Below are 11946 nucleotides of genomic sequence, written 5' to 3'. Positions count from 1 at the left end.
GAGGAGGAATTGGTTTTGGTCTCCCGATGAAAATAAGCATCCCGTGTTCGCCCCGAACATACAACTTAATTTCATCAATAATAATTCATTCCACTAAAGAACTATTATTGAACTACCGCACCAATCCCAAATTACATTTTGGGCTCCTTCTTATTATGAGTGTGTTAGTCTCCCTGTGTTTAAGATAACAAATGTCCACTAATTAAGTAAGTTACTGACAACTCACTTAATTAATATCTAGCTCCAAGAGTAGTACCACTCAACTTCATCGTCATGTCGGACTAAGTCCACCTGCAGGGTTTAACATGACAATCCTTATGAGCTCCTCTTGAGGACATTCTCAACCTAGATCACTAGGACACAGTTTCCTTCTATAATCAACAATACACACTATAAGTGATATCATTTCCCAACTTATCGGGCTTATTGATTCATCGAACTAAATCTCACCCATTGATAAATTAAAGAAATAAATATCAAATATATGTGCTTGTTATTATATTAGGATTAAGAGCACACACTTCCATAATAACTGAGGTCTTTGTTTTTTTATAAAATCAGTATAAAAGAAACGACCTCTAATGGTCCTACTCAATACACTCTAAGTGTACTAGTGTAATTATATAGTTAAGATAAACTAATACCTAATTACACTACGACCTTCCAATGGTTTGTTCCTTTCCATTATGGTCGTGAGCTACTGTTTATAATTTATAAGGTACTGATAACATGATCATCTGTGTGTGACACCACACACCATGTTATCTACAATATAAATTAATTGAACAACTACATTTATCATAAATGTAGTCATTTGACCAATGTGATTCTTATTTCTAGATAAATGTTTATACCAAAAGCTAGGCTTTTAGTATACACTCTAACACTTTCTTCCTTCCGATTTGGGCATTCGTTTTTGAAATGCCCCTTCTTGTTGCATCCGTAACAAATCATTTCTGATTTGCTTTGTGTTCGGTTGATTGGTGTCCTTTTGATGCTTCTTTTGAATTTCTTCTTTGTTAGAAATCTCCGGACCATGTTGACTAGTTCTTCTTCATTTGTTGAATTAGAGTCTGACTCACTTTTTGATTCGATCTTTGTTCTTGATTTAGTTTCCTTGCTTGGACCTACATACAAAGCAACTCCTTTCTCGACTTGGCTCAAGTTAGATTGTTCGTGTAATTCTAATTCACAAAATAACTCATCTAGTTTAAGAATTGAAAGATTCTTAAAAACTTTGTAAGTATCTACTATTGATGGCCACAAAGCATTTCGCAGAAAAGCATTTAGTGCATACCTTATTGTGTCACAATTCTCCAGATTATGTCCGATCAGATAGAGGTCATTGAGGATGTCCTTTAGTCGAGCGTGTAGTTGCTAAGCCATCTCTCCGGAGAGCATTTTAATATTAAATAAATTATTTAAAAGTAAGTCTCTTTTATTTACCTTAGACTCATCGGTCCCTTCGTGTAGCTTTACTAGACAACCACACAGTTCTTTAGCATTGTCGTATGAACCGACTTGGTTCAACTCCTCCATTGTGAGCCCGCACTGAAGAGTGTTGATCGCCTTATAGTTTAGTTATGCCTTCTTGATCATTGGGGGAGTCCAGTCTTCTGGTTCTAATGGTGTTCCATCTTTCATTGAAGGTGTATAGTCTTTCAGTATTGTGAACCAAAGCTCGATGTCGGAGTTAAGATTTCTCCCCTTTGAACAACGGAGGTCGGACGATGTTGTATCCTTCTTGGTAAGAGTTCGACATCCTCGTAAAAAAAATAAAACAAGCAAATTTCCAACACTCTCGTCTTGGGATTAGTAGTGCTGGAAAAAGAATAAGGGAAAAGAAAATTTTTTTAAAAGTGCTCGAAAAATGATTAAGTACTTTCAGAGTTATGAAGCTCTGATACCAATTGTAGGATCGAAAGAGTGCGATAGAGGGGGGTGGAGTTGAATATCGTGCTTTAAGAAAACTTTTTCTTTTAATCGTTTAAATCAAAATCGTGCAGCGGAAAGTAAAGAACAGGTTCAGTTACTTGGTTCGGAGCCTAAGTCGACTCCTACTCCAAGGCCCGCGATCCTTGATCGCACGTTGGACAATCCACTAAAACTCTTTTCTCCGAAAATCTCAGAGAGAAGTAGATCGTACAATGAAATGAGTAAGATAGTAACAGCTTACTATCTTACTTTAGATTAAGTACAAAATAGGCTAAATAAATATACCGATTACTTAGATAGAAGATGCAGCTCGATCAATACTTCTTGGATGGTACAACAGCTTGCTTGATGGATGTGTAGAATAGTAGCACGAACAACAGCTTATGTAGAGATGAACTTTAAACAAATCAGTTTTTGTTCATCCCTCAGCCTTGGACCTCGAGCTCACTTTTATAAAAGACATTGACGTTTGGTCGACAGATCCTTGGGTTGGGTCGACAGAACCAGATCCATTCCATTTTTGCTAAGATCTTATGTAGATTCGATCTTCATCATTTAATGACATTAAAGTGTTCAATCGACTGATCACCTTTTTCGGTTGACTGAAAAGAGAATTTTCCTGGTCATCGAGATTCATACTTAATGCTACATTGATGAGGTGTTCATTCGGTCGACTGATCTCCTGGTTCGGTTGATCGATCAACTTAGTTTCCTTCTTTGCTTCTGACCGAATTGATCTGTGCCACATCGTCAGGGTTCGATCGACCGATCATTTGGTTCGGTCAACCAATCGAGCTTTGATCGGATTTCACTCTGCTTTGATCTGAACTAGTGTCTGTTCTGAGTTAACCTTGTTTGGTTAACCGGTCCTCCTATTCGGTCGACTGATCAAGCCAAACCTACAAAATAGAGTTAAACGATATATTCCTGCAAAACAGAGTTAAACAATATATTCCTGCAAAACAGATATTAGCACAGTAATATATATAAAATGTATGAGTAGTATTAGACAGTAGAACTGTCTTGATCTCAACTTGGAAACTTTTTCGGTTTCTTCAATTGGATCAGTGGCCTTAGGTTGTTTCCTTCAGGAACACGACCTCACTGTCGCTCCTCCAATTGTTTACCTCAACCTACCTGTCAAACTTTGATCCTCTAGATTTGTTTGGACTTTTCACTTAGCCTTGATCGGCTTGCCAGGACTTTCTCTCGATCTTCAGTCCTCCAGACCTCTCGATCTCACTACCAAGTGTCAGGTCCTCTCGACCCACTTAGTCTTTCCACCTGGGTTCCACGATCTGCTAAGACTTCTCCTGCCTAACCTCCAACTAGGTCTTTCCTGATTGAGTAAATAGCCTGCACACTTAGTCAACTTGTTAGATCACAACAAGACTTAACTTGAACATTTGACAACATCAAAACTTAGGTTTGATTCTGGTGCAACTACACCAACAAAGGCAAGATGACTCGAGTGCTTCTGTTCTTCCATGTCAGACTCCTAGGAAGATGACTCGTGCCATGTTGTTTGGAGAGCTTTCTTCCTCCTTGTCGACTTAGGCTTTTCCTCCTTCCGGTTTGAGTATTCATGTTTGAAATGCCTCTTCTTATTGCATCTATAACAAATCATTTTTGATTTATTTTGAGTTTGATTGATCGGTGCCTTCTTGGTGCTCCTCTTGAACTTCTTCCTTGTCAGCAGTCTTCAGACCATGTTGACCAATTCTTCTTCGTTTGTTGAGTCTGAGTCTGACTCACTTTCTGATTCGTTCTTTGTCTTGATTTGGTCTCCTTGCTTGGTCCTGCATATAAGACAATTCCTTTATCGACTTGACTCAAGTTAGACTGCTCATATAATTCTAATTCATAAAATCATTCGTCTAACTTAAAAATTGAAAGATCCCTTGAAACTTTGTAAGCATCTATTATCGATGCCTATAAAGTGTTTCACGGGAAGACGTTTAGTGTGTACCTTATTGTGTCGTGATTCTCCAGTTGGTGTCCAATCAGATGGAGGTCATTATGGATATCTTTGAGTCACACATACTGTCATATCCAGAAACTCAATGGTTTAATTAAAGGGGTTCACTTAATTTAATTAAGAATTTATTTAATTAAGTTAGTCTACAACTAGAGAATTTAGATTAATCAAATAATAAGATATAAATACATGAAGTGTTTATATAGATTATCCATCTAAAAGATAATTGACATATTATATATATTATAACATAAAATATATAATATAGATTATATAAGAAACGTGTAAATAAATTATATATATATATATATATATATATATATATATATATATATATATATATATATATATATATATATGTGTGTGTGTGTGTGTGTGTGTGTGAATTACAAACATTTATATGTGATATAAATTATATAAGAAATATATAGTAAGAAATATGTATATAGGAAACGTGTAGATAATATTTTGATATATCAATCATATATACATATATATCTAGATATATATGGATATATATAAAAATTTGATCCATATAAATAATATATTATACATAATATAAAGAAGAAAAAAAAAGGATTTGTTAGCTAGAGCCCTAGAGTCAATCATTTGATTATTGTATTTTGGACTTATTGTATCATATTCTATATATATAAATAAAGGCATTTGGTTTTGGTTATTATACTTACTTGTATTGGTGCCAAATAAACTAAGTATAATAACGTCCTTGAGTAGAAGGTTCTTACCTATATCAATCGATTGGTTGAATCGATAGTGAAATGATATAGAGAACACTACTCTTAATCATTCCTAGTCGAGTATTAACATTCAGGGACAATGTTAATGCAATAAGACTAGCATGTAGGTCAACTTGATGACTTGATCTCACAAGTCATGGATATGGAGATATCAAGTTGACACATGGGTATGCATTGGAGAATGTATACTGAATGACCCGCCATGAGAAAGTATCATGGATCGTTATATGAGTGTCATATACTTTCTCATGTGACTATGAGTATGACTATTGGTCCTTAAACCTGAAGTCACCATGGTTCCCTACATAAGGAGTTATGTACTTTGGCTTCGTCAAACGTCACCCGTAACTGAGTGGACTATAAAGGCGATTACTGGGTATATAACGAATTATGCAAAGGGATGTGAGTGATGTAGATGGGATCTATCCCTCCCATATGACGGGAGCGACATCGATATTCTTGATAGAGTTAGACCACGAAATGCATGGCCATGCCCAAATGAGTCAACATGAGATGTTGAGCTCATTTGATCGAGTGAGTCTACTTGGAGTTCAAGATTTAGATTGATTAGAGGATGACACGGTCTATGCCTCACATTGATCAATCTAGATGTCTAGGATAGAAGGACAATGTCACATATTGTGAGGAGTCACAATTAGTAGTCACAAGGTGATGTTGGATCTCAACATTCTTGTAACATTGGATAGTAATGATGTGTTGCTAGATACCGCTCATTACTTATGCTCCTAAATGGGTTTAGGGGCATTGCCAATGTTACAAGAACCTATAGGGTCACACACTAAGGACATTTAGATGGAGATTAGGTTCATATGATGAACCAAGAGGATTAGATTCATTTGATGAATCAAATTGGATTAAGAGTAATCCTAATTGGGCTAATTGAGTTAGACTCAAGTTGATTCATGTGTTTAATGAGTCTAATTTGGATTATGACTCATTAAATCAATTTAATTAAATGAATTAGATTCATTATATTAAATTGGCTTGAATTAAATGGTTAGATTAGATCAACCATGAGAGAGATTAAGTCAAGTTTGACTTGACTTGAGAGGAAGATGAAGAGTCAAGTTTGACTTGACTTTATGCCACCTCATTGGTGAGTTGACATTGAGTGGGCCAATGATGATGCTCCACATCATCATGGTTGCTTAAGTGGGATGTCACCTCATGGGAGTTACCAAGAGTTGTGACTCTTGGCATTCCATGGGAGTTACTCACCCTCTTAATGTGGCCGACCACATGAATGGGTGATATGTTTTTCATTTTGTGAATTAATCTCATTCATTCCTTCATCTTCTTCTTTGCTCCAATTTTGCTCTCCCTCTCCTCTCTTGGCCGAACCATCCAAAGGTGCTAGCACACCTTGTTTTTGTCATCTCCACCTAGTGTGTTCGTGTGGATACGTATAGAGAAGTATCTATCCTTGATACTTTAGAGATTTGACGAATCTTGGACGAGCGGGATACGAAAAATGGCACGCATCAAAGGTATAGATCTCTTCCATGTAGATCTAGGAGTATATCTAAGTTTTAGTAAACTCGTACTCGTATTTAAATTATTGAAATCTATCATTCACACGAGATCCAGTGGCATGGGTGATTCGGGATTTTCGCGACGGGAAAATGTGGTTTTCGTGGCCCGATAACCCACAGGATTAACATAGCATATCTGTAGATAATAACTAAGAAATTATAACATTATAATATAGGAAATATATATGGTATATATGGATATGTATATAACATAATTCATAGAATATAGACAAAGTCCTAATCTTCCATCTCTATAAAACCCCCACATTCAAAAGCACCATCTACAGATTTGGATGGGCTGACCCTAGGAACCTCCCTCTTCATTGTTCTCCATCGATTCTAGAGCTCCAAGGGAAGACATAGATGGGAGAGTTGATAGCTAAGAAAATTAAAGGCATGTTTTCTACTTGTGTAATGCTTTATTTAGTTCTTATATCTCGTGGAAATTCGGATACTATAAGGGCTGATTTGATCATTGCTTTAAGGCATATTATGTTGGCTTTAATCCAATTTTTTGTACGAGTACTCTTGTTTTGAGCATGTGTCGATGAGTGCAATCATCACGGTTTGGATACAGATTTCTGAGCAAGATACTAGTTGCATATTCTGTTCTTCGTGTATGCATTGCATCCTAGAAGAGATCATCGTGTTATTTTAAAATGAGTCACGGTTCCAATTGTCTCAACATGCAGTACATTAATTAAGTATGCAATCATGGATGTACAACGTGTTGTTTTAAGGGTTAATCAGATTCTTAGCTTCATGTTACACGGGTTAATTTAAGTAACTAAATTCGTCTATTACTTAATCCTTTATATATTTACTAATCATGTTACATGTTAATTTCATGGGATACTCTACATTTTTATTTGTACGCAATCCATTTGCCATGCATCTTAGTTTCACGTTTTTCTCGATCTGATCCCAAATAAAAAATTAGAGAACTATGTAGGCTTAAATTGTAGTGTAGGGATTTCAAATTTTGGATTCATAGATCATTAAGTTCTTTTACTTTAGAAGATGACACCACATTAGCTCCTATAATATTAGTGGGTTTTAGAATTTGCTTTGAGTGCTTGTGCTTACCCTTCCTTGATCTCATGAAAGTTTAGTAGGTCATATGTATGAAATGAATTTGCATGTTTATATTTAAGATTATAATTATGCCATGTCTAAGTTGCTATACATGCTCATGCTATGTTGATACACAAGTCTACATTTAAGCTTATGTTATGAATTTGCATGCTATGTTAAGAGTTAAGCTTATGTCCATGTTTAAGTAGTGATTAAGTTTATGTTAAGTGCATGACTATGCTTACGTCCATGTTTATGTAATGAACGTGGTCGAGTGTGACTGGTGTCTTTAGCTCGGGAGCTCACTAAATCTACATGGTCGAGTGTGACAGGTGTCCTCAACCCAAGAGCTCACTAATTTTACGTGGTCGAGTGTGATCGGTGTCCTTAGCCCGGGAGCTCGTCAATTTTATGTGATAGAGTATGACCGGTGTCCTTAGCCCAGGAGCTCACCAAAATTCTATATGGTTGAGTGTGGTTGGTGTCCTTAGTCCGGGAGCTCACCAAATTATATGAGGTTGAGTGTGACCGGTGTCCTTAGCCTGGGAGCTCACCAAAATTCCATAAGGTGGAGTGTGACCTGTGTCCTTAGCCTGGGAGCTCACCAAACTATGTAGTTTAGTGTGACCGGTGCCCTTAGCCCGGGAGCTCACTGTGATTATGTTTATTTTCATGCTTAGCTTATGTACACGATGATGCTTATGATTATGCCCACCCTTAATATATATGTTTATGCCATGCAAGTACGCTTATGCCTATGTTTATATACATGCTCATGAGTATGTCTATCTCATGCTTAGTTATTTACATGCTTATGTTTATGTTTCTGTTCATCTATAGTATATACGTTTATGTCATGTAAGTATGCTTTTGCCTAGTTTATTCACATGCTCATGATTATGTCTATTACATGCTTAGTTATGTGTATGTGTATGTCTGTATGCCTATGTCAACACATGTGCTCATGCCCATAATATGTCAGTAAGTAAGTCCTAAGTTACCTAGCTTGGGTACCCCACATAGTACACTAAATTATGGGCGCTACTTATTGCATAACACGGTTCAGAATATGCTGAGTCTCTCGACTCACAGATTATTACTTTTTTTTTGGGAAATGAGATGAATGAGGCAGGAGGCAATAACCAGTGAGACAGCTCGGGACCATGGCAGTACAACCCGAAGACCTACTTTAGTTTACCTTTCCACATAGTCTAGTAGCTGTTTGTTTGCAAATAAATTCAGTAACTCATGTTAAGAATTCAGTATTTTCTTTCATGTTGACAGTGTTGATTTAAGTTTATAGATATATATGTTTTGTTTTTCCAAAAATAAAAAATAAAAAGAGAATTTAGGGACGTTACACATACAGTTGGGTGGTTGTTTTCTAGGAAGCTTTTTAATATTAAATAAATTATTTAATAAAAGATCTCTCTTATTTACCTTTGATTCATCAGTTTCCTCGTATGGTTTTACCAAGTGATCCTAAAGTTCTTTTGTATATTCATAGGGCCCGACTCGGTTCAGTTCCTCCATAGTAATCCTGCATTAGATGGTGTTAATTACCTTGTAGTTCAATTGTGCCTTCTTAATCATTAGGGGAGTCCAGTCTTCTAGTTCTATTGGCTTTCTATCTACCATCGGAGGTGTGCATCCTTTAAGTATGGTGAACCAAAGTTCGATGTTGGACTTGAGGTAGCACTCCATTCTATTTTTTTAGTAGCTAAAGTTTTTTCCTTTGAACAGTGGGGGACAAACAATGTTATAGCCCTCTTGGTGGGAATTTGACATTTTTGCAATCACATAATTAATACAAAGAATTTCTAAAATTCTCGTCTTGGGATTAATAGTGTAAGATAAAAAGAAAGCAAAAAAGAAAAATATTTTTAAATAATAAAAAGTTTTTAAAAATTATTCAAAAAACTGTTAAGTAAATTGAAAGCGACCTGCTCTAATACTAATTGATGGATTAAAGTGAAGCGACAGAGGGGGAGGGGTGATATCGTTTGTTAAAATTTTTTCTTTTCGTAACGAATTGTAAACCAAATATCAAAGTAAGACAGTAGAAAATAAGATAAAAGAAAGAAGGTGACTCAGGTGATTACTTGGTTCGGAGCCTATGTCGACTCATACTCCAAGACTCACGATCCTTGATCGTATCGTTGGGTAATTCACTATAATTTTTCTTTCTAAAATATTCAGAAAGAAGTAATTCATACAATGCAGCTAGAAGATAGTAACACACTACTATCTTCTTGAAATTAAAGCAATGCGAGTTAATAAAATTTATACCAACAAAGAATAAGAAACGAAGCTCGTCGGCAATCCTCAATGTAGTTGCTTGCATGTGAAGATGATGCACGGAATATCAAAAGCACAAATAGAGAGCTAATTCAGAACAGATTGAAGAGTTACCTTGGCTCAGACCTCGAGCACCGCTTATATAAGTCTCGTTCGGTCAACCAAAAAATCGTTCGGTCGACTGATCCTTTCAGTTGATTGATTCTCCTATCGGTTGACTGAACCTCATGCTTTCCTTCTTCGTTGAGATTTGATCTTCGCACATTTATGAGAATTAATTGATAGGTCGACTGATCATCTTATTCGGTCGACCAAACAGAGCACTTTCCTTGTTCATCGATATTTAAAATTAATTCTCCAGATTGAAGAGTTACCTTGGCTCATACCTCAAACACCGCTTATATAAGTCTCGTTCGGTCAACCAAAAAGTTGTCCGGTCGACTGATCCTTTCAGTTGATTGATTTTCCTATCGGTTGAGTGAACCTCATGCTTTCCTTCTTCGCTGAGATTTGATCTTCGCACATTTATGAGAATTAATTGATAGGTCGACTGATCATCTTATTCTGTCGACCAAACAGAGCACTTTCCTTGTTCGTCGATATTTAAAATTAATTCTCCATTAATGCTTTTATTGTTTGGTCGATCGATCTCTGCGTTCAATCGATCGATCGACCTGACTTCCATGTTTTCTTCGACGTGATCTGATCTTTGTTCTATATTAGTCTGGTTTGGTCAGCCAATCTATGTGTTCGATCGACTAATCAGACTGGATCCTGTAAAATAAAGTTAAACATATATTTCTTGTAAAACAAAGTTATAATAGTAATATATGATGTATGAGTAGTATTTGACAATAAAGCTATTTTGATCTCAACTTGGAAACCTTTCTGGTTTCTTCAGTTGAATCAACAACCTAAGGTTATTCCTTTCCAGAACACGACCTCATTGTCATGCTTCTCTAGTTGCTTACCTTAACCTACCTGCCAAACATTGGTCCTCCAGACCTGTTTGAACTTTACAGCTTAGCATATAATCGGCTCACCAGGGCTTTCTCTTGATACTAGATCCTCCAGACCTATCGAACTTCCTTGCCAAGTGTCGGGTCCTCTCGAGCCACTTGGACATTGTACTTGACTTCCACGATCTACTAAGATTTTTCAGTTAAGTAAACATCTTACACACTTATTTAAATTGTTAGTCACAACAAGATTTAACTTGAACATTTGATAACATCAAAACTTAGGTTCAATTCTAGTGCACCCTGCACCAATAGAGGCTATTTGGGAAAGAGATGCTACACTTTAGCAATTTGAAAAGCATATTGAGGTATACATGCAAAAGCGTTCGACAATGACATCGAGTTTTTCTAGTGGCGATGGTTTGTTAGCCCCTTAACTCGTTGGCAAGGTTGAGAACAAGGATTGACTCATTACTCCTTTTATACAGCTTATTGGGCATGCACGCAAGGCATTCTAAGCAACGACAAGATTTGCGGCAGCACACGGGGGGTTGTCCAAGAACAAGTCAAGTAAGAGGGTCAACTTGATGGTGACGAGCAGATGTGAAGATTGGATGTACAATGTCTGAGCATTTAGCCAAGCAAGGCTTACAGAAAAGGCGAGCCATGACATGCGGCAAGTGCATGCAATGCAGCATGAGGGATGGAGCAGCAAGAAGGTTGTTTTTGCATAAATCCACGGTGTAATACTTAGGCCATGCATCGGGCGCGCCAGCTAGCATTTGGCATGATGCTAAAGCAATCAATTTGTGGAGTCAAGCTTGGGCCAAGTACAAGGATGCAGGATGATGTTTGGCATGGTGCCAAAGCAAGTGTTGTGCCAGGCAATTGGGATATGTGGCATGGCATTTTGACGAAACTACCTTGCAACTACTATAACCGCTAAGCCAACTTCTGCTATGCATTATAAATAGGCAATGTTGGGCAATGACTAATGGGAGAGGAATGTGTGAGCAATCTGTCAAGAATCCACTTTGTAATCATTTATTATGAATACAAAAGGTTGGGAGTTTTTCTGTACGTTGGGCGTTCTTGCTTGTGGCTCGTTTTGTGCCTTTGCCTTGTGCATTCTTTTGCACTTTGGTGGTGTATTTGTAGGCTGAATCAAGTGTTGGACTTGGTGGCCGCACGGGAAATTTCGAAGGCAGAAATTACTCCTATGACACCACCCCTAGAGTATGATGCAATAATAAAATTTACTATAATGGAGATAAGGGATCAATTACCAATGCATATATGCTCTTGAAAAAAAAATCCCTCCCACCGGCTGGCTAATTTAATGATTGACTATAAGTCAATCACATGATTTACCTTTCTTCACATAATCTGGG

The sequence above is a fragment of the Zingiber officinale genome, chromosome 11A (assembly GCF_018446385.1).
Source record: "Zingiber officinale cultivar Zhangliang chromosome 11A, Zo_v1.1, whole genome shotgun sequence".
NCBI classification, from domain to species: Eukaryota; Viridiplantae; Streptophyta; class Magnoliopsida; order Zingiberales; family Zingiberaceae; genus Zingiber; species Zingiber officinale.
Note: the sequence above shows the minus strand (reverse complement) of the source record.